Raw genomic sequence first — 23499 nt, 5'->3', positions numbered from 1 at the left:
CAAGATGAGAGTAAAAAATGTGTTTCCTACTTGATAGCTATTTCCTCTTCTGTAACAATAGGATTTCTTTGGAATGCAATGCTTTAGGTTTAATCCTTTCTGTCTCTGTCTCTCTTTCTCTCTGTATCTCTCTGTCTCTCCACCTCCACATCTCTCTCTCTCACTCATATAAAATAGCTTTCCTGATATTCTTCTCCCTCATCCTTGTTTCTAGGCTCGCTATCTTTTTTTTTTAATTTCTAAAAAGTTTATTATTATTTTTGTAAGTAAAAAAATGTTTAACTTTTATTTATTTTTGAGAGAGAGAGAGAGAGAGAGAGAGACAGTGTGCGAGTGAAGGAGGGGCAGAGAGGAGGGAGACAGAGAATCCAAAGCAGGCTCCAGGCTCTGAGATGTCAGCACAGAGCCCGATGTGAGACTTGAACTCACAAAGTATGAGATCATGACCTGAGCTGAAGTCAGACACTCAACCAACTGAGCCACCCAGGTGCCCCTTATTATTATTATTATTATTATTATTATTATTTGAGAGATACAGAGTGCAAGTGGGGGAGGCAGAGAGAGAGGAAGCCACAGAATTCGAAGCAGGCTCCAAGCTGTCAGCACAGAGCCCAACGAGAGGCACGAACCCACAAACCTTGAAATCATGAACTGAGCCAAAGTTGGACACTTAACTGAGTGAGCCACCCAGGTACCCCCCTTTTATTTAATTAAAGAAGTTCAGCTTTTTTAATTTAAATTTTAGTTAGTTTATTACAGCAAATACTCTGCATCCAGGAAGGGACAAGTGACATGCACTCGGGGAATCAGAAAAGACTCTTTATTTTGTACCAGTGCTGGCCCAGCAGAGTCACCTTCAAAGGCTGGGCATCTGGCTCAGGTTTTGCTGGTCTTTTATACGTATGGGCTTCCAGGATGGGCGGAGCTAGTACAGTCAAGCTTCTGGATGCTGGCTGCAGGCTGATACAAGAGGCAAGCAAGATTGCAGAAGCCAAAATCATGCAAGGGCAGTATCTGGCCTTGGACATCTGGCTGCCCCTTGCTTTTTTTTTTTTTTTTTTTTTTTTTTTACCAGCTTTCTTTCTCAAGTTAATATACAGTGCAATATTGGTTTCAGGAGTAGAATTTAGTGATTGACAACTTATATACAACAACCATTGCTCATCACACCAAGTGCTCTCCTTAATACCCATCACCCATCTAGCCCATCTCCCACCCACTCCCTCCATCAACCTTCAGTTTTTTCTCTATCATTAAGAGTCTCTAGTGGTTTGTTTTCCTCTCTCTTCTTCCCCCACTGCCCATATGTTCATCTGTTTTGTTTCCTAAATTCCACATATGAGTGAAATCGTATGGTATTTGTCTTTCTCTGACTGACTTATTTCATGTAGCATAATACATTCTAGCTCCAGCCATTGTCGTTGAAAATGGCAAGATTTCATTCTTTTTGGAAGCTAAGTAATATTCCACTGTCTGTATGCATATATACACCACATATATATATGTGTGTATATATATATATATATATGTGTATATATATATATATGTGTATATATATATATATACACACATATATATATATATGTGGTGTATATATATACCACATCTTCTTTATCCCTTCATCAGTCAATGGACATTTGAGCTCTTTCCATAATTTGGCTGTTGTTGATAATGCTGCTATTAAGGTGCATGTACCCCTTCAAATCTGTACCTTTGAGTAAGTATCTAATAGTGAAATTGCTGGGTCATAGGGTAATTCTATTTTTAACTTTTTGAAGAGCCTCCTAGGCTCAGTATCTTCACTTCACTGTGGCTCCTGCTCTCTGTCTTCAGCTCTCACAACTAGCTTGGCTGTCACCAACCACATATCACAACTTCTCCACTTCTTGTTCTGGGTGTCTGGGGTTCACAATTAGTCCAGGTCCAAACTGAGCTTTCTGCTAGACTTAGACTTAGACTTAAAAGTGGCCTTTTACTTTCATTCAGGGAAGCCTGACTAAAGCCTTGGTTTCATGATGAAGTCTTGGTGTCACGAGGCACAGCACAGCTATAGACTCTCCATGTTACAAGGATACCCACTGTTACCAGCAGGGGAGGGCTCATCTCCAAGACCAGGAAAGCCTCAGTGAAGGCAGAGGAGAAACATAGACTTAAACATTCACACTTGAGAGAGTCTGGGTGTGTGAGCCCCAGTCCTGGGTGTCCCTCAGGGCCTTCTTCTCTGCACGTGGACAGCTGAAGGAAGCCCAGGACCAATTCTATCTCTTCTTCCTGGAGGACCCTGGTCTTCATCACTTTTGTTCAGTCTTTTACAGATGGCCTTCATTTTCCTCCTGCTCTTCTTCCTGCCAGAAGAAGCTCATTTCTGTGGTTAGGGGTAAGTTCTCATATTTTTAATCTTTTTCTCATTGAAAGGTTGATTTTTTAGGCTTTTATTAATGAGACAGGTTGTCTTTTTAGCCTGAGCCCCAAGAGAAATTGGTCTACAGCTTGGCCTTTCCTGAAGGTACAGCCTTGATCCTAAGGCGTTAGGTACAGCCCCAACAGAGCCTGGGGTTTAGGAAAAGGCCCCAAGTCCCCATTCAGATTCTGACCAGCTGGCATCTCTGCCTCCACCCAGTCCCCTTCCAGCCTGAATGCTGGGTCTATAAGTCCTAGCTGGGGCACACCCGTGATGCTAGTCTAGGGGAGACAGAGTCCTGGAGGAAGAAGCAGAAGAAAAGCTCCATGTGGCTCGATGGGATATATGGCTATGGGATGAGGAATGACCCAAAAATACCCGCCCACTGACCTGCTGTGGGGCTGCAGACTCAGCTCCTGACCTCCATGGGTCTCGGTCACCTCATCTGCACAATGGGCAGAAATGCATTCCTAGCACACAGAGGACACTCTTAAATGAAGGGGGATCTGAAGTGATAAGAAAATAGATTTGGCCCAAGAGAAGGAGAAGCAGATTAGAGTTGCTGTAGAAGACCTGACTTGGACCTCCTCAGGTACAGCCAGGGTCTGCCTCTCTGGAAGTGGTCAGGACAGTCAGACAGGTGAGAAGCTCTGAAATCAGAATCATGGGCCAGTTGAAGTCTCTGCAGTGCTCTGTAGTGACCAGGCGTCTGTGTCACAGGCCCTGTTTTGTTTATCCTCATCCCTACCCATGGGTAACCCCAGGATGAGCTCAGGGAGCTCACTGCCCCATTGGTTACTGTGAACATCTACAGTCATTAGAGTCATGTGTCATCTTCACAGCATCCCTTGGTTAGTACTAGTGTAATTTATTCAAACAGTGGCTCACATGTTCTGAAATGGTTTTGATAATGTGTCAGTATTTATTATAGCCAGAGTTTATTCAACCACTCTTTTTATAGATGGATAAGTGGTGTATGATTTAAGTTTTTGCGATCTTATACTAGCAATGGTGAACATTCTTTGACATACAATAATACTCATATACAAATTCTATTTCTAGTAGCTAAAAACTAGAAACAACTCAAATACCTACCAATAGAAAACTACATAAGTAAATTGTGCTAGATTCACAGTATGGAATACCACATAGGTATGAGAAGGAATGAACTAAACCCCACACAGATAAAATGTTAAGTGAAAGGAACTAGATACAAAACAGGACATGCTATATGATTCACTTTATATATAGTTCAAAAGCTAACAAAACTGGTGTTTAGGCATACACACAGCTGTGCAGAAACAGTTTTACAGAAAGCAAGGATTCTAACCTGCCTAGCAGGCAATTTTTAATTTTAATAAAAAATTTTTAATTTTTTATTTGTAACTACTAATCTATTTTTTTAAGTTTATAATTCCAGTTAGTTAATACAGTGTTATATTAGTACAGTATATTAGGTGTACAATATAGTTATTCAACAATTCCCTTCAGGATGAGTGCAGTCCTTAATCCCCATCATCTATTTAACCCATTCCCCCATCCACCTCTGATAACCATCAGTTTGTTCTCTATAATTAAGAATCTGTTTCTTTTTTTAATTTAAATTAAGTTAGTTAACATATAGTGTAGAATTGGTTTCAGGAGTAGAATTCAGTGATTTATCACTTACATACAACGCCCACTGCTCATCCCAGAAAGTGCCCTCCTTGATGCCCATCACCCATTTAGCCCATACCCCCACCCGCCACCCCGCCAGCGAATTCTGTGTTCTGTATTTAAGAGTCTCTTCTGGCTTGCCTCCCTCTCTTTTTTTATCTTATTTTATATTTTCCTTCCCTTCCCCTATATTCATCTGTTTTGTTTCTTAAATTTGCCATATGAGTAAAATCATATATTTGTCTTTCTCTGACTGACTTATTTTGCATAGCATTATACTCTCTAGTCCCATCCATGTCATTGCAAATGGCAAAGATTTAATTCTTTTTGATGGCTGAGTAATAGTCCATTGTATATACCTACCACATCTTCTTTATCTATTCATCAAACGATGGACACTTGGGCTGCTTCTATAATTTGGCTACTGTAAATAATGCTGTTATAAACATAAGGGTGCATGTATCCCTTTGAATTAGTATTGTTGTATTCTTTGGGTAAATACCCAGTAGTGTGATTGCTGGATCATAAGGTAGTTCTATTTTTAACTTTTTCAGGAACCTCCATACTGATTTACAGAGTGGCTGCACCAGTTTGCATTCCCACTAACAGTGCAAAAGGGTTCTTTTTCTCCACATTCTCACCAACACCTGTTGTTTCTTGTGTCTTCGATTTTAGCCATTCTGACATGTGTGAAGTGATATCTCATTGTCATTTTCATTTGCATTTCCCTGATGGTAAGTGATGATGAACATCTTTTCATGTGTCTGTTGTATATCTATTCATGTTTTCTGCCCATTTTTAAATTGGATTATACGTGTTTTGGGGTGTTGAGTTTTATAAGTTCCTTATGTATTTTGGATACTAACTCTTTTTTAAAAAAAAGTTTATTCATTCTTGAGAGAGAGCTTGCAGGCTGGGGAGGGGCAGAGAGAGAAAGAGAGACAGAGGATCCAAAGCAGGCTCCACACTGTCAGTGAGAGCCTGATGTGGGGCTCAAACTCATGAACAGTGAGTCATGACCTGAGCTGAAGTCGGACACTCAACTGACTGAGCCATCCAGGCACCCTGGATACTAACCTTTTATCAGACATGTCATTTGCAAACATTTTCTCCCATTCCGTAGGTTGCTTATAGTTTTATTGATTGCTTCCTTTGCTGTGCAGAAGGTTTTTATTATGGTGAAATCCCCATAGTTCATTTTTGCTTTTGTTTCCCTTGCCTCAGGAGACATATCTAGAAAAAAGTTGCTATGGCTAGTGTCAAAGAGGTTACTGCCTGTGTTCTCGTCTAGGATTTTTATGGTTTCAGGTCTCACATGTAGGTCTTTGATCCATTTTGAGTTTATTTTTGTGTATGGTGTAATAAAGCGGTTCAGTTTATTACTTTTGCAGGTTGCTGTCCAGTTTTCCCAACATCATTTGTTGAAAAGACTGTTCTTTTCCCATTGGGTATTCTTTCCTGCTTTGTCACAAGTTAATTGTCCATATAGTTGTACTACCATATTGTTTTGATTACTACTGATTTGTAATATAATTTGAAGTCTGGAATTGTGATACCTCTACTTTTGATTTTCTTTTTCAAGATTTGCTTTGGCTATTCAAGGTCTTTTGTTGTTCTGTATATATTTTAGGATTGCTTGTTTAGTTCTGTGAAAAATGCTGTTGGTATTTTGGTAGTGATTGTATTAAATCTGTAGATTGCTTTGGGTAGTATGGGCATTTTAACAATATTTGTTCTTCCAATCCATGACATGGAATGTTTTTCCATTTTTTTTTTGGTGTCATCTTCAATTTCTTTTATCAGTGTTTTATAGTTTTCAGAGTATTGGTCTTTCAACACTCTGGTTAAATCTATTCCTAGACATTTTATTGTTTTTGATGCAGTTGTAAATTGGGTTGTTAATTTATCTTTCTGCTCTTTCATTGTTAGTGTATAGAAATGCAACAGATTTATGTACATTGATTTTGTATTCTGTAACTTTACTGAAGTAATTTATCAGTTCTAGTAAATTTTTGGTGGAGTCTTTCGAGTTTTCTATATATAGTATCATGTTATCTGCAAATAGTGAAAGTTTTACTTCTCTCTTACCAATTTGGATGCCATTTATTTCCTTTTCTTGTCTAAGTGAATGCCCAACACAGGGTAACCTCAGCAGTGGAACGTTTTAAAAATAAAATGAATAGATGAACTGTTCTATGGATATTAGTTAGCCTCTTTTATCAGCCACCCCTCTCATTGTCCGATGGGCTTCTGAACAAATTGGCCATGAGGCAGGGGAGAAAGTTATGCATGGACTCAGTAATATGGCACCAACCCCCGGGTTATCAGCCAACTAGCTGGTGGCAGGTTGATTTTATTGGACCTCTTCCGTCACGGAAGGGGAACATTTTGTTCTTACTAGAATAAACAAGTGCTGTGGAGATTAATTTGCGTACAGTGCTTCTGCCAAAACTATCATCGGTGGACTTACATAATGCTTTATCTACCACTGTTGTATGCCAGGCAGCATGGTCTGATGAAGAAACTCACTATGGTCATGGAATTCACTAGTCTTATCATGTTCCTCACTATTCAGAAACTGGTGGCTTGACAGAATGGTGGCATGTCCTTTTGAAGAATCTGTAATGGTGTCAGGTAGGTGGCAGCTAGGTAGGAGTGGGGCAAGGGTCTCCAAGGGGCTGTATATGTTCTGAATCAGTGTCTAATATATGCAGCGATTTTTCCCATAGCCAGGATTTGGGGTCCAGGGGTCAGAAGGTGGAAATGGAAGTTCCATATTCTTTCTTCTCCTCATGGATGTGTGACTTCCACAAGCCTGGCATTAATGGTATCTTTCAGATGTAGCTAGGCTGTTTGAATCCTCACATGACCCGTATTGGGGATAGCAGAAGGAGTAAGGTTCGGTCTCAGGGCCTCATCCTCACAGGTGAGTGCAATTTTAGGTGCCACGTTCAAGTCTGACCTGGGATAAAATTCGTCTAAGCCTCTCACACATCCTACCCCTCGATATGTACTGGAAACTGAGCCACTCAGAGCTGCATCAGCTTGCCTAAACTCACAGATACAGTTACTAAGTGATGGAGCTGGGATTCTACTTCAGATACACCTTTCCTCAAAGCTAGAATTGGTGCAGACACATCTGTACTGTGAGGCCTTTTCTGGAGGAACAGGTGTAATTAACCAGAACATTTTACCAACTGGTTGTGGTAACCATGCCAAAGTCATGTTTGATTCCATGACATACTCACTCTCGGAAGTCTGAAGTGCAGGAACGCTTCAGGCACAGTTCTTTAACAAGGGGGGACGTTATTATCCACAGAACAAGGTTTTTGTATAAAGGCTGAGCCTTGCTTTACTTCCCTTTTAATTCTATCCCTTGGAAAAGACTATAAAGCAGAACTAAGTAAGTAAAAAGTAAATAAATAACACTGGAGAAGATGAGAGATAACAGTTACTGTGCTACATTTCTGGAAATTGGGAGGCCAGTTAGGGATATACATCAAGACGTCAGTGTAAACTCTGCATGATCCATACATTTTCTTTTTTAAATGCATTTTTTAGGTTTATTTATCTATTTTGAGAGAGAGAGAGAGAGAGAGAGAGAGAGAGAACACATAAGTGGGGGTGGGGCAGAAACAGAGGGAGAGAGAGAGAATCCCAAGCAGGCTCCATGCTCCCCTCTGCATTGAGCCCAATGTGAGGCTCGATCTCATGACTGTGAGATCATGACCTGGGTCAAAATCAAGAGTCGAATGCTCAACTGACTAAGCCACCCAGGCGCCCCTGTTTTAAAATATTTTCTAGTCAAATGATTCAACAGATGTACAAAGGTTTCTGAACATAGGAATTTACCCTAGTTATATTTGAAATGGTGCAAAATTGAAAATAACTGAAATAAACATCCGTAAGGTTTGATTGAATGAAACAGACTAATTCCATTCATGGGTTAGTATACTTTTAAAACTCTATGCAGGCCTAGAGAGCTTTAGGCAACACTCACTAAATAAAGTTTGGCCCCTGTAGAGAAAAGTGTTAACATCAGAAAGAACACAAAGCCCCTGTGTTGTTTTTGGGTCAAGGTATCTTACACATGCCACTTGTGTTAGTCCAGAGCCTTCAAGGAGCAGATGTTAAAACAGAATTCAACGTGCAAGAAATTTATTAGGGGAAACAACTTTGAGAGAAAGTGGGCACTCGGAAGAAGCTGGGAGAGCCTTCGGAATAGGATTCTGGTTTGAACTCCAGTGAAGAAGAGAGAAGGAATAAAGGCTGGGTAGAAGCATCTTTGAGAAGTTCTCTCTTTTTTTAAATGCTTATTTATTTTTGAGAGAGAAAGAGAGAGAGCATGAACGGGGGAGGTTCAGAGAGAGAGGGAGACATAGAATCTGAAGCAGGCTTCAGGCTCTGAGCTGTCAGTACAGAGCCTGATGTGGGGCTCGAACTCATGGACCTTGAGATAATGATCTGAGCTGAAGTCGGACGCCCAACTGACTGAGCCACCCAGGTGCCCCTCAATAAACAGGCTCTTAACTATAGAGAACACACTGATGGTAACCAAAGATGGGGAGATGGGTGAACTAGGTGATAAGGATTAAAGAGTACACTTATGATGAGCACTGAGTCGTGTATAGAATTGATGAATCACTATACTGAAACTAATAGAACACCATATGTTAACTATACTGGAATTTACAAAAAGATTTATTGAGTTATAAAAGATATTTAAAAATTGCATGTATTTAGTGTATACATTTAGAAGAGTTTGTGCATGTGCATACACACATGATACCATCACCACAACAAAGATAGTAAACAACAAAGATAGTAAAAAATAAAAAAAAAATTTTATTGTGTTCTCTTATGTGTGTGTGTGTGTGTGTGTGTGTGTGTATTTTGGATAAAAACCTTTGAGGTCTATTCTGTGAACATAATTTATTTTATTTAATTTTTAATACATTTTATTATTATTATGCTATTTGAGAGAGAGAGCATGTGCGTGCAAATGGGGGAGTGGGGCAGAGGGAGAGAAAGAAAGAAAGAAAGAAAGAAAGAAAGAAAGAAAGAAAGAAAGACAAACAGAGAGAATCTTAAGCAGGCTCCACACCCAGCATGGAGCCTGACATGGGGCTTGATCCCATGACCTGATATGAAATCAAGAGTTGGAAAGCTTAATCGACTGAGCAATCCGGGAGACCCTGAACATATTTTAAAGTACACAATACTGCATTGTTAACTATACATGCTTTGTTGCACAGATCTCTAGAGCTTACTCATCTTGCATAACAGAAAGCTTATACATATTAAAAAACAACTCCCCATTTCCACCTTCCTTAGCTTCTGGTAACCATCATTCTATTTTCTGCCTCTATGAATTTGTCTATTTTCAATAGTTTATATAAGTGGAATCATGTGGTATTTGTCCTTCTGTGATTGGCTTATTTCACTTAGCATTATGTCCTAGGTTCATTCATGTTGTCACAAATGTCAAGGTTTCCTTCTTTTTTAAAGGCTGGATAATATCTCATTGTATGTACACATCATATTAAAATTTTTTTTAATGTTTATTTATTTTTGAGAGAGAGACAGAGTGCAAGTGGGGGGAGGGGCAGAGAGAGAGGGAGACACAGAATCTGAAGCAGGCTCTAGGCTCTGAAGTGTCAGCACAGAGCCCGACATGGGGCTCAAACTCACGAGCCTTCAAGCCATGAGATCATGACCTGAGCCAAAGTCGGAAGCTCAACCAACTGAGCCACCCAGGCACGCCAGTACATCACATTTTCTTTATCCATGTATCTGTCAATGGACATTTGGGTTGTTTCTTATCTTTTAAAAAATGTTTTTAAGTTTATTTATTCATTTTGAGAGAGAGAGAGAGAGAGAGAGAGAGAGAGAGCAACCAGGGGAGGGGCAGAGAGAGAGAGAGGGAGAGAGAGAATCCCAAGCAGACTCCGTGCTGTCAGCACAGGGCATGATGTGGGGCTTGAACTCAGGAACCATGAGATGGTGACCTGAGCTGAAACCAAGAGCTGGACGCTTAACTGACTGAGCCACTCAGGCACCCCTGGTTGTTTCCTATCTTGGCTCTTGTGAATAATGATGCAATGAACATGGGGTTTCTGGTATATCTTTGGGATTTTGATTTTATTCTTTTGGAAATATACTCTAAGATTGGTAGATCATACAGTAGTTCTGTTTCTAATTTTTATGAAAAATCCACACTGTTTTCCATATGGCTGTGCCATGCTATATTCTGACCAAAGTGTATAAGAGTTCCAGTTTCACCACATCCTCCACAACACCTGTTAAGTTTTTACTATTTTTTTGGAACTAGCTATCCAAACAGGTATGATATGATATTTCATTGGAACTCCTTAATGATTTCAGTAAAGTAGAAGGATATAAAATAAACATGCAGAAATCAGTTTCATTTGTATACACTAATAGAAACATTTGATAAGGAAATAAAGAAAACTTTATTACCTAAAACTATATTTATCCCATTCACACTAGCCTCAAAAAGAATAAAATACTTAGGAGTAAATTGAACCAAGGAGGTGAAAGACTGTATGGTGAAAACTGTACAATACTGACCAAAGAAATTCAAGGGACCAATGTGTTGACCTTGAGTAAGATATTGATCTTCTTTCATCCTTAGTTATCTCCTCAATCAAATGGGAATACCTGAGCAGATAGATACGTTTTTTAATAAAAAGGGGCCATTCTGATTGCAGTTGACCCTTGAACAACACGGGTTTGAACTATGCATGTCCACTTATATGCAGATTTTGGTGAAATAGTACAGTACTGTAAATGTATTTTCTCTTTCTCATGATTCTTTTTTAAAAAATGTTTACTTATTTATTGAGACAGAGAGAGAGAGAGAGAGAGAGAGCATGACAGCACGTGCAAGAGGGGAAGGGACAGAGAGAGAGGGAGACACAGAATCTGAAGCAGGCTCCAGGCTCTGAGATGTCAGCACAGAGTCTGACCTGGGTCTCAAACCCACAAACCGTGAGATCATGACCTGAACTGAAACCAAGAGTCAGATGCTTGACAGACTGGGCCACTCAGGCGCCCCTCATGATTCTTTATATAACATTTTCTTTTCTCTAGATTACTTTATTCTCAGAATACAATACATAATACATATGAGGTAAGTTTTTTTTTTTTTTAGTTTCAAGTTTTTATTTAAATTCCAGTTGTTAACATATAGTGTCATATTAGTTTCAGGAGTAGACTTTAGTGATTCATCCCTTACATATAACACCTAGTGCTCATCATAACAAGTGCCTTCCTTAATAGCCATCACCTATGTAACCCATTGCCTCCCAACCTCCCCTCCAGCAACCCTGTTTGTTATCTATACTTAGAGTCTGTTTTATGGTTTCATACAAAATAAGTGTTAATCAACTGTTTATGTTATCAATAAGAATTCTGGTCAAAAGTAGTCTATTAGTAGTTAAGCTTTTGGGGAGTCAAAAGTTATGCATGGATTTTCAGTTGTGCAAAGGGGTTGGTGCCCTTAACCCCTGCATTGTTCAAGGGTCAATTATATTTAGTTTTTAAGTGAGAGGCCAATTTTAGTTTTGAGTGTAAGGCATAGATGTCGCCCAGTCTTATATCACCAGAATCAAGTATATAAACCCAGTGACCAGTGAATGTGGGAATTCAGGTGAGCTCCTTCACTCTGGCAATGAATCTCCTCTCCTAGTTTTCCTCCTACTTCCTGGCCACTTTTCTCAACGTTTTTATTTTTTTTCTGCTGGGTCCCTTCCCTGTATTTCTCCTTTGCATTTCAACTGATTTTCTGTTTATGTGTGTATCTGCCCCACCAGTTTGGCATCCCCCATAACAAGTACATTGGTCTTTTCATTTCCAGCATCCCACATAGTTCCTGAAACATGGTGAGAATCTGTGCATGTGTATTGAATTAATTAATCTTTTGTAATGATCCTGACAATAGAAGCATCTCTAGCATTTAGGAGTCAGTATTAGAGATATTACATTTGCAGGCACCATGCATATGACCTTTTTAGTTACAGACTGTGTAGGGGACCATGTCTGCCTTGGTGCCCTTGTGATTTTGTGTGTCCCCATGTAGGCTGTGTAGGTAAAGCTAGATTGTAAACACCTGACTCTTGGAAGAACACTTTGTGATTCCTCTTGGAGCAGGGGAAGGTAAGCAGCCTGATGAGGGACTTCCACTAGATAGTTTCTCACCTGCCTCCCTCTCTAGCTGGAGGCTGACACAAGGTCGTTCCTCATCCATCTCTTTTCAGTTGAGTACAGGATGTGCTCCTTGCTCCACCTGAGAGTACAGCTCTGGACAGAAAATGCTCACTGCCTTAGGGTGCAGATGTGGAGTCCCCACTGGCAGAGAGACCCCACCACCTGTAGTGTCTGTCGCTGAACACCTTCTATTCAGTCTCAGTCCCTGCAGGACTAGGGTTGCAGGGAGCTGACACCAAGCTGATCTTGCTTTTGCTGTGTCTTTTAAGTGATAAAATGTGTGAAACCATTTGAGCTCATTGTCATCTGATTGGCTGAATCTATAGAAATGCAACAAGCCAAAATAATAGCTGGGGAGTTAACTATGTGGTCCTGTTTGCCTCTGCATTGTAACTTGAAGACTGCCTGACCATTTGACAGACTCTGGTGTTGAGTTGTGCGGGCTGCATGAGGAGAATTTTGACTTTTTTGGCATCACACACAGCAAGGGATACAGTTTTAAGCCTATACCACGACTTAGAGCAACGCTGTCAGTCCTCAGTTATTTACAAACTTACTTCTAGTTAAGTTTCTAAACTCAAACCATTTAAAAAGTTAGTCTCACATCCCTACTTGAAATTCAGAATCAACATCACTTGCTAGAGATGTAAATGTAATGGTAAATGAAATAAAAACTATTTAAACGTAAATGAAAAAAAGAATATAATGGGCCATACCCATTTGCAATGTAATGCCCACTTCATATACATCAACTCCTTGAATCGTCATAACAATCATCTAGTGTAAATATTATAATTTCTATTTTAGAACTGAGGAAACAGTCCCAAAGGATGCAAATATCCTTTGTATCATCACACACTCAGTGTGTGTCAGAGGCAGGATTAAAACCCATGGCTACTTCATGCCACATCCTATAAGGGGACAGAGTAGGTAGGACCCAAATCAACAAGTCTATTTGCCTCAGTCAGTTCCCCTGGTTTCTTTTGGTGTTTTTTTTTTTTTTTTTTTAATCAAGGCCCTCATTTATCCAGTTCCAGAACTTATGCACCTCTCACATATTTTGTGGCAAATCGGGACACCTACCTTTAGTCTCATGTTCAATTTGAACCCTAGATTTTCAGACCTTTTTGACCAGGAAATATTTTAACCTTCTGTAAGAGGGGGAAAAACTGTTGCTTGTACTCCCCTGCCATTCTCTAGGCAGGGTGAATTCTGATTAGGGCTCTTAGTTGCCCAGAAGTCCTCAGAAGTATTTCTGGGGGTGTGAGAATGCACATGGGGGCTCAGAGATGTAATTCTTGTATTATGTAAAGTGATAGGGGTATAAAGCTAGAGCCAGGCCTCTGGAGGTGCTTTTGAGATGTGGTGATTGTTAGGCTGATGGAGGGAAAAGGAGATTTGTGCTTTTCCCTCCCTGCCTTTAAATAACTTTTAATGAAATTTCAAAAGTTTTGCAAGAGACGTTGTGACATTTTCCATGAGGATTGTGATATCAGTTATTCTTTCTTTCTCCTTACAAACTGTTGTAAATGACTTTAATATCCCAGTTATATTTAAAAAAAATTTTTAACGTTTGTTTTTGACAGAGAGAGAGAGAGAGAGAGAGAGAGAGAGAGAGAGCATGAGTGGGAGAGGGGCAGAGAGAGAGGGAGACCCAGAATCCAAAGCAGGCTCCAGGCTCTGCACTGTCAGCACAGAGCCCAATGCGGGGCTCGAACCCATGAACTGTGAGATCATGACCCGAGCCGAAGTCAGACGCTCAACTGACTGAGCCGCCCAGGCGCCCTTCCAGTTATATTTTTTATATCACAATGAAATAAGTATATTATTATTAAAATTTTTCAAATGTTTGTTTTTGTATAAATGATTTCATCTGGGCACCATGTGATGTCTGTGTGCCACATTTTGGGAAACCTTCCCTTTAAGAGAAGAACAAAGTCTTTTATGTCAAACAATGAAAAAAATATATTACTATAAATTTTTATGAAAACATGAGAGTACCATGGTAGTCATCATGTGCATCATCAGTTTTCCTGGCCAACGTTTTCAGAAGTATTTACTTTGAGAAAGAGCAAGGGCTTCTAACTTAGAACTTGAATCCCCATCTGCTACTTACTGGAGTCAGATATGTTTTGGGTATACTCTGACCCACCTTTTTTGGGGAGGATTAAATAAGGTTATAAATGTATAGAACCTAGGAGAAAGAAGTGGCTAATAGTACACACCATATAAATGGGAGTTTTTGTGATAACTTCTGCTATTATTTCAATTTTTAATGTTTATTTATTTTTGAAAGAGAGAGAGAGAGAGACAGGAGTGTGAGTTGGGGAAGGGGCAGAGAGAGAGAGAGAGAGGGAGACACAGAATCTGAAGCACGCTCCAGACTCTAAGCTGTCAGCACAGAGCCTAACGTGGGGCTCGAACTCACGAACCATGAGATCATGACCTGAGCCAAAGTCGGATGCTTAACCTACTGAGCCATCCAGGTGCCCCAATAACTTCTGTTATTATTGAAGAAGTCAATAAATGGAGCTATTGTCATAACGCTACACAGCTCTGGGTTGGTCGGCCATTCACTATCATTAAGCACAGTTGGAAATTACCTAGGCAAGTTAATAAACCATGACTTTTAACTTTTTGTGCATAGATTAATCACAGCATAGAAACTGGAGTGGATGGCTTTCAGAGTGACAATATCATTAGAGGTATTTTGCGGGGATGATGGTTGCCTCACAAAGTTAGAAGGGATAAGAACCTGGAGCTGTCCCTTTGGTCACTGCCCTTCAGGTAGGGTCTAGAGATAGACAAGAGATACAATCCAGAAACAGCTGAATGTGGGAAAGTCTAGCCCTGCATTACTTACAGCCAAGGTATGTTGACTTGGCACTCTGCACGTACTGTAAAAAGTTGAGTTCACTACTGATGCAATGGCTGAGAAGGCCACACAACAGTGTTTTAAGAAGAACAAATTAAAATAGTGAAACAATGTACATTTTTGTAGTTAAAAGTAAACATTTTCCTCTGATTTAGTAAGGACTGCATTTTTCAAGAGCACCAATTAAATCCTAAAGTGCATTACTGCATGAAGCTGCACACTGTAATCTCTTCACATTTTCAGGCAATTTTCAGAAAGCTGTGAGATTCTTTTCTAATGTTTTCTTTCCTCCTGCATATGTCATAATGCATAATGCACACATACGGCTCCTGCTTTCTTCTTCCCTTTCCCTTCACCTCGAACCACACATGCTTCTTTAACTTCTTTCTCTTGCTCAGGTATAATATACTGATTCTCAGTTCATGGCTCCTCTTATTTGAGGTCGCTCATCAATAGTCTGCTGGGCCTAGGTGTGTGTGTGTGTGCGTGCGTGTGTGTGTGTGTGTGTGTGTGTAGATAAAAAGTTTTGTTGTTACTACATGCTGACAATAGAAATACACATTCTACATTTAAACTTTTAAATGTTTATTTATTTGAGAGAGAGAGACAGAGACAGAGACAGAGAGAGAGAGAGAGAGAGAGCAGGGTGCAGAGCAGAGAGAGAGGGAGATACAGAATACAAAGCAGGCTCCAGGCTCAGAGCTGTCAGCACAGAGCCTGACACGGGGTTTGAACCCACAAACCGTGAAATCATGACCTGAGCCAAAGTTGGATGCTTAACCGACTGAGCCACTCAGGTGCCTCTACATTCTACATTTATATATGTAATTATAAATAAGTTAAAGCCATTTATCAAACACGATACTATATACTGTTTTTTAAAGGAAGTTACTCTTCCCACAGAGTGGCTACTCCAAGAGGATGTACTCATAAGGACTTTGGTTATTTGAAACTATGCTGAGATGGATGTGTGTGTTCTGTTGTTGATAAGCATGAAAAAAAGCCATAGGGTGTATTTCCACAGGCGAAGCCAGAATGGAATTTTTCTTAATCAGTGTTGCCTTCCCTTCATCAGTATGGGGAAATTTATCACTGTATCCATAGTAATTCAACAAAATTTTCAGAAAAATAAATTTCTGGCAATGGAAAACACCAAATATTAAAGTACTCATAGCCAGTTTCAACAGGCTGGAAAGACCCTTGATTATCTCCTATTTGTTTAGATTTGGACGCTGATCTTACACACCCACTCATATTTCACACTGAAAGAACAATATTGATGGTGCACCTGGGTGGCTCAGTTGGTTAAGCATCTGACTCTTGATTTCAGCTCAGGTCATGATCTCACCATTAATGAGATCAAGCCCTGCACTGTGCTGACAGTGTGGATGGAGCCTGCTTGGAATTTTCTCTCTCCCTCTTTCTTGGCCCCTCCCCCCATCAAAATAAATAAATGAAATTAAAAATGAAAGTAGAATATTGGTATTTGGAAACTGTATTTAAGAGGATAGCTATACCAGTACCATGGCTAAATGTTTTATTTATTTATTGATTGATTGATTGATTTATTTAGCAAATACTTCCAAAATCAACCCAGGGTAAGAATATGTGTATATGGTTTGTAGTAACACCAAACATAGGGATTTGAAAGACCATTTACATTAGCCAAGCTGACAGTAAGATAGCCTTAAGCATAGGTAAAAGGTGAGGATTGGTTTCACATTTGGATTCCTCATGATGAAGACATTTGGGAAAATACCGCTGAAAGTTCAAACTTGAGTCACTATTACTTTTGTCACACTCACATTTACTAGGCCCATTTTTCTTTCTTTTTTTAAATTAAATTTTATTTTTTTTAATTTACATCCAAATTAGTTAGCATATAGTGCAAACATGATTTCAGGATTTCTTAATGCCCCTTACCCATTTAGCCCATCCACCCTCCCACAACCCCTCCAGCAACCCTCTGTTCTCCATATTTAAGAGTCTCTTATGTTTTTGTCCCCCTCCCTGTTTTATATTATTTTTGTTTGCCTTCCCTTATGTTCATCTGTTTTGTTTCTTAAAGTCCTCATATGAATGAAGTCATATGATAATTTGTCTTTCTCTGACTAATTTCGCTTAGCATAATACCCTCTAGTTCCATCCACGTAGTTGCGAAAGGCAATATTTCATTCTTTTTGATTGTACTAGGCCCATTTTTCTTCCTTAAATGTTTTGTTGGAACATAGAAAGCACAATCTTTTGTGTATTGCCTATGGCCGTCTTCGCACTACAAGGGCTCAGGTGTCTAGTTGCGATACTGACTAGTGAGCCCGCTCTTCCCTTGACACCCTGCACAGTGCACTACAAACCTTGATGACACAGTTATAACCCCGCAGCGTTCCCCATTTCCAGACCTTTTCTATACCGCCTGGCCCGCTTCCCACCCAGGGTCCCACTGAGGACTCTGGCCTCTGCGCTTTCTCTGCTGACAGTTCCAGGTGTTTCCAGGACTCAGATACCTCAAATAACATCAAAACTCGCCATGTATTCATCTGACCCCTTCTCTGCAGCCCACCATCCTCCCCTGTCCCTGCCCCACCACAACAATAAGGGCCTTGGTGGCTGTGATGCCTGTGAGGAGAAGGACAAAGATCTTGAGGATCCTCTTCCTTGGAGGAAGAGCACAGACCATGCTACTCTGACCAGCCTGAGGCCTGCAGGCTCCCTCCTCGTACTCACTCACACTTAATCTCCTGGAAGTACTGAACTGTGGACCTACCAGTTGAGTCTTTGGTTAGAATCAAGATGGAAGGAACACGATCGCCTCTGCCTCAGCTCTGCTCGGTAAACTAGAGCAGCAAGGTGCATATACTGCAAAGGGACATGCACAGCAATGGGTATCAGCAGCAGTGGCCATGGCTCCAATAGGCATGCACAATGACTTAGGCATGTGCAATGTGTTTGAGGTTTTTCCTCTGGTACTGTCTAGACCAGGAAACACACGGTCTCCTGAGGGTGAGAAAGGGGGCTTAAAGAGTGCTTTTTCCTCCCGGCCAATATTTCTTATGCATCCAGAAACTTTGGGGACAGACAGCCCCATGTTATGCTTAGGGGAGAATATGTCTCAGAAAGATGGCTCTGACAGGGGTGCTTGGGTGGCTCAGCTGACTGAGTGTGGGACTTTGGCTCAGGTCATGATCTCACGGTTCCTGAGTTTAAGCCCCACATGGGGCTCGCTGCTGTCAGTGCTCTGGATCCTCTGTCCCCATCTCTCTGCCCCTCCCCTGCTCATGCTCTAGCTCTCAAAAATAAAAATTAAAAGAAATATCATTAATTTCCTTAAAAAAAAAAGAAAGATGGCTGTGACAGAAATAGATATTAAGGAACTTAATACCTATTTCATACATGCTTTGATTAATCATTTTCTTCTCTGCTTCTGGGTTTTCTGTTATGTTTGCAATGAATTTGCTTCCTTACAATAAATATATTCACACCTGTTTACTTTTTTGCTTGTGTTTCTGTACATTTAAACCTCTAGATTGGTAACTGATTTCTCTGTGTGTACCTGTGATCATTCAGTCAGTGAATGGTTCAGAAATATCCATATATATTGATCTTAAGATTTAGGCCTAGTCCACTGTCCCATGGTGTACAGCAGTGGTGACTATGTTCTTCACATACTGTAATCCCCAAATATCAGTCAAACTACTTGTAAGGAAAGCTGACTTTGTTGCATGACACTATCAGGGAGATCATTTCCTGGGCAGAGCCTTAGTGGAGTCTCAGAGGTGGCAGGCAGGAGAGATACTCACACAGGTCTTGAAGACTGGTGTAAAGCAGATCTTGCAATATAGGAGGAGGGTGTAATTAGCATCGAGTAAGAATTGTGATAGAATGGTTTGGGTTTGCTGGACATATTAAGTCAAGAATTTTAAGATAAACAGTTAAAAAACTCATGGGTTTGAAAAATGTCATTTGGGAATTTTTATTGAAGAGTTGATGGGTCTTTAAGGTAATTCCTATGATAAACAAGTAAGTTACTTGCAATCTTTATCTTTTTAGGCAAAAGTTTCCTGGATTAGTGTAGTTATGTTGATGAAGCCAGTGAAATATAAACTCTTGTTAGTGTAGATAGTAAACTGTGCACAGGTTTCCATTCTTACATATTTTTTTAAAGAAGTTTTAAATTTAATTTTTTTAAAGTTTTGATTTAAATTCCAGCTAGTTAACATATAGTGTAATATTAGCTTCAGGTGTACAATTTAGTGGCTCAACACTTCAATAACGCCCAGTGTTCATCACAAGTGTATTCTTTTATCCCCATCAGCTATTTTGTTTTATTCCTTCTAGCCTAATCTTTATTATTTTACTATTTTTTTGTTCTCCTTTTTCTAGCTCCTTTAGCTGTAAAGTTAGATTGTTTGAGGGTTTTTTTTTTTTTTTTTTTTTTTTTATTCTTGAGGTCTGTTTAGCTATAAACTTTACTCCTAGAATTGCTTTCGCTGCATCCCAATTATTTGGGACCATTATGTTTCCATTTTCATTTGTCTCCATGTAACTTTTGATTTCTTGATTGACCCGTTCATTGCTTAGTAGCATGTTATTTAACCTCTATGTATTTGTGGTTTTTCCAGATTTTTTTCTTGTGGTTGATTTCTAGTTTCATAGCACTGTGGTCAGAAAATATGGATGATATGCCTTAATCTTCTTGTGTTTGCTGAGACTTGTTTCGTGGCCTAATTATGTGATCTATTCTGGAGATGTTCCTGGTGCACTTGAAAAGAATGTATATTCTGCTGTTTTAGGATGTACTGTTTAAAATATATCTGTTAAATCCATCTGGTCCAATGCTTCATTCAAAGCCACTGTTTCCTTGTTGAGTTTCTGTTTGGATAATCTGTCCATTGATGCAAGTGGGGTGCTAAAGTCTTCTACTATTATTGTATTACTATTGATTTGTTCCTTTATATTTGTTATTAACTGTTTTACATATGGATACTCCCATATGGTTCATAAATATTTACGATTGTTACATCTTTGTGTTCAATTGCCCCCCCCCCCCTTATGATTATACGTGTCCTTTTTTGTCTCTTGTTTCAGTGTTTCCTTTAAAGTCTTTTCTTTCTGGGGGCACCTGGGTGGCTTAGTTGGTTAAATGTCCAACTTCAGCTCAGGTCATGATCTCGTGGTCTGTGAGTTCGGGCCCTGTGTCAGGCTCTGTGTTGACAACTCAGAGCCTAGAGCCTGCTTCAGATTCTGTCACCCTCTCTCTCTGCCCCTCCCCCACTCATGCTCTGACTCTCTCTGTCTCTCAAAAATAAATGTTAAATTAAAAAAAGTATTTTTTCTGATATAAGTATTGCCACCTCGGCTTTCTTTTCACATCCATTTGCACGACAAATGTTTCTCCATCCCCTCACTTTCCATCTGCACATGGCTTTCAGTCTGAAATGAGTCTCTTGTAGGCAACATATAGATGGGTCTTAAGTTTTTAAATTTACTCTGTCACCCTATGTCTTTTGATTGGAGCAATTATTCCATTTACATTCAAAGTAATTATTAATAGAGGCTGAGTCAGTTAAGCATCTGACTCTTGATTTAGGCTCCGGTCATGATCTCGTGGTTCATGAGTTTGAGCCCTGCATCAGCCTCCACGCTGACAGTGTGGAACCTGCTTGGAATTCTGTCTCTCTCCCTCTCTCTTTGCCCCTCCCCTGCTCTCTCTCTCTCTCTCTCTCTCTCTCAAAATAAATAAGCTTATTTTAAAAACAAAATAATCATTAATAGTTATGTATTTATTGCCATTTTGCTACTTGGTTTGTGGTTGTTTTTGTAGTTTTTCTCTGATGCTTTATTCTCTTGCTCTCTTTCATGGTTTGCTGGCTTTCCCCAGTGATATACTTGGATTTCTTTCTCTTTATTCTTTGTATATCTATTACTAGTTTTTGATTTGTTGTTACCATTTGGTTTATATATGACATCTTCTGTATATGGCAGTCTATATTAAGTTTATGGTCACTTATGCCTGAATCCGTTGTTTACTTCTCTCCGCCTCATGTTTTAGGTATATGGTGTCATATTTCACATCCTTTTATTTTGTGAATCTTTTGACTGATTTTTACAGATGTATGTATTTTTGCTGCTTTTGTGCTTCCTGCTTCCTATACTCTTACTTATGGTCTTTCCTTTCCAGTCAGAGTCCCCTTTAATTTTTGTTGAGGTACTTTCTTAGTGATCATAAACTCCTTTATTTTTTGTTTGCCTGAGAGATTCTTTATCTCTCGTTCTCTTCTGAATGATAGCCTTGCTGGATAGAGTATTCTTGGCTGCAGGTTTTTCCCTTTCAGCGTTTTGAATATATCATGCCACTGTCTTCTGGCCTGCAAAATTTCTGCTGAAAAATCCACTGAGAGCCTTATGAGGTTTCCCTCGTGTACAGTTGTCTTCTTTTCTCTTGGCGATTTAAATTTTTTTCATCACTACTTTTTGCCATTTTTATTACTAATGTGTCTTGGTGTGGACTTCCTTGGGCTAATTTTGTTGGAGGATCTCTGTGTCTCCTGGATTTGGATATCTGTTTCCTTCCCCAGATTAAGGAAGTTTTCAGCTATTATTTCTTCAAATAAATTTTCTGCCCTCTTTTCTCTCTTATTTTTCTGAGATTTCTATAATGAAAATATTATTATGCTTCGTGGAGTCACCGAGTTTCCTAAATCTATCCTCACTTTGCGTAAATTTTTGTTCTACCTCCTCAGCTTGATTACTTTCCATTATTCTGTCTTTCAGGTTGGTAATTTGCTCCTCTGCTTCCTCTAGGATGCTATTTATTCTTTCAATTGTATTTTTAATTTCATTTATTTTGTTCTTCATCTGTGCTTGGTTCTTTTTTATCTATTTGTTAAGAGTCTCACTGAGGTCCTCCACTCTTGTCTCAAGTTCAACGAGTATGGTTATAATCATAACTTTAAATTCTCTATCAGGTATAGTACTTATATCTGTTTCACTTAGGTCTCTTGATGTATTTTTGTCCTGTTCTTTCATTTGAGACATATTCTTCTGTCTCCTCATTTTGAATAATTATCTGTGTCTGTTTCTGTGCATTAGGAAAGTCAGGAAGGCCCTCTGTTCTTGAAAGTAATGGGTGGGGCAGGCACTGTTTACAAGGTGGTACTGGTCCTCTTCCACAGAGAACTTGCAGTCACTTCAGAGAGTAGCCATGGTCACTTAGTAAAGTGCATGCAGGTGGGGACACGGTGCCCACAGGCTGTGTGCTGGTCTCTTCCACAGGGGACATGCAGCAGCTGCTGTGGAGACAGGGGCTAGCCAGAGACACTTTGAAAGTGCATGTGGGCAGCAGATGAAGCTTTAACAAGGTGTTCATGTCTTCCCCAGGAAGTGACCAGCTACTACAGCCAGGACTGAGGCCCCACAAAAGGTACAGGTCAGGAGACATGGTATTGTTGAGGTTTACATCATTTTTCTGGGGGAGGGGACCGGCAATGCTGGGACTGAGGCAAGCATGACTGGAAATGGTGGGTCTGCTGAAAGGTTGGGAGGAGGGCCTTGATGTAACCAAGTTAGGTAGCTAGTGTCAGCTCTGCAATGGTTTCTGCAGGTGGCCATGTGTTTATGCTGAGGCAGGGGGAGGGAAATGCTGCCTGCCAACTTTGTTACTGGAGGGGTCTCCCTGTGAGTCCTGCCTCTCCAGGGCCAACACTGAGATAAACAAATAACTCTCCCTCTTGTATGTCCCATTTTTTGAACTGCTGCTTCTACAGTGGCTCTCCACATGCTCTTTGTCATGCTGTCTCTTTAAGGGCAAGGACTCAGCTTCCTAACACCCTCTGGGCTCTCCCAGAACCTAGCCTGCTGATTTTTAAAATTACAGGCTTAAGTCCCACTGGTTGTAAGAACTCATAAAATTTGGCCCCTCTCACTTTCAAAGCCAAATGTTATGGGGATTCATCTTCCCTTTGTGGGCTCCCCAATGTGAAAGTCTATCTCTTACCCTTCTCTGCACCCAAGACTTCCTCCCTTCGGTGGCCAGACCCATAGTGTTTAACTCTCCCCCACATCGCTGCCCTTTATACCCTCTTTTATGTGACCTCATCTTTATTTGTAGGGTTTGTTCTGCGAATCTTTGGGTCATTACCTGGGCTGTTTACACAGATGTATTATCTAGTTGTATACACTGATGTATTATCTAGTTATATCCATGGGACAAGGTGAGCTTAGGGTCCTCCTACAAGCCATCTTCCTAACCTCTTAAAATTGTTAATTTTGTTAAGGACAATTAATCAAATTTTGATTTTATAGGTAGTGCTTTTTATATCCTCTTTAAAAGTCTTTGTAT

The sequence above is a fragment of the Panthera pardus genome, unplaced genomic scaffold (genome assembly GCF_024362965.1).
Source record: "Panthera pardus isolate Hobbes unplaced genomic scaffold, ASM2436296v1 HiC_scaffold_340, whole genome shotgun sequence".
Taxonomy (NCBI): domain Eukaryota; kingdom Metazoa; phylum Chordata; class Mammalia; order Carnivora; family Felidae; genus Panthera; species Panthera pardus.
This window is presented reverse-complemented; position numbering follows the sequence as displayed.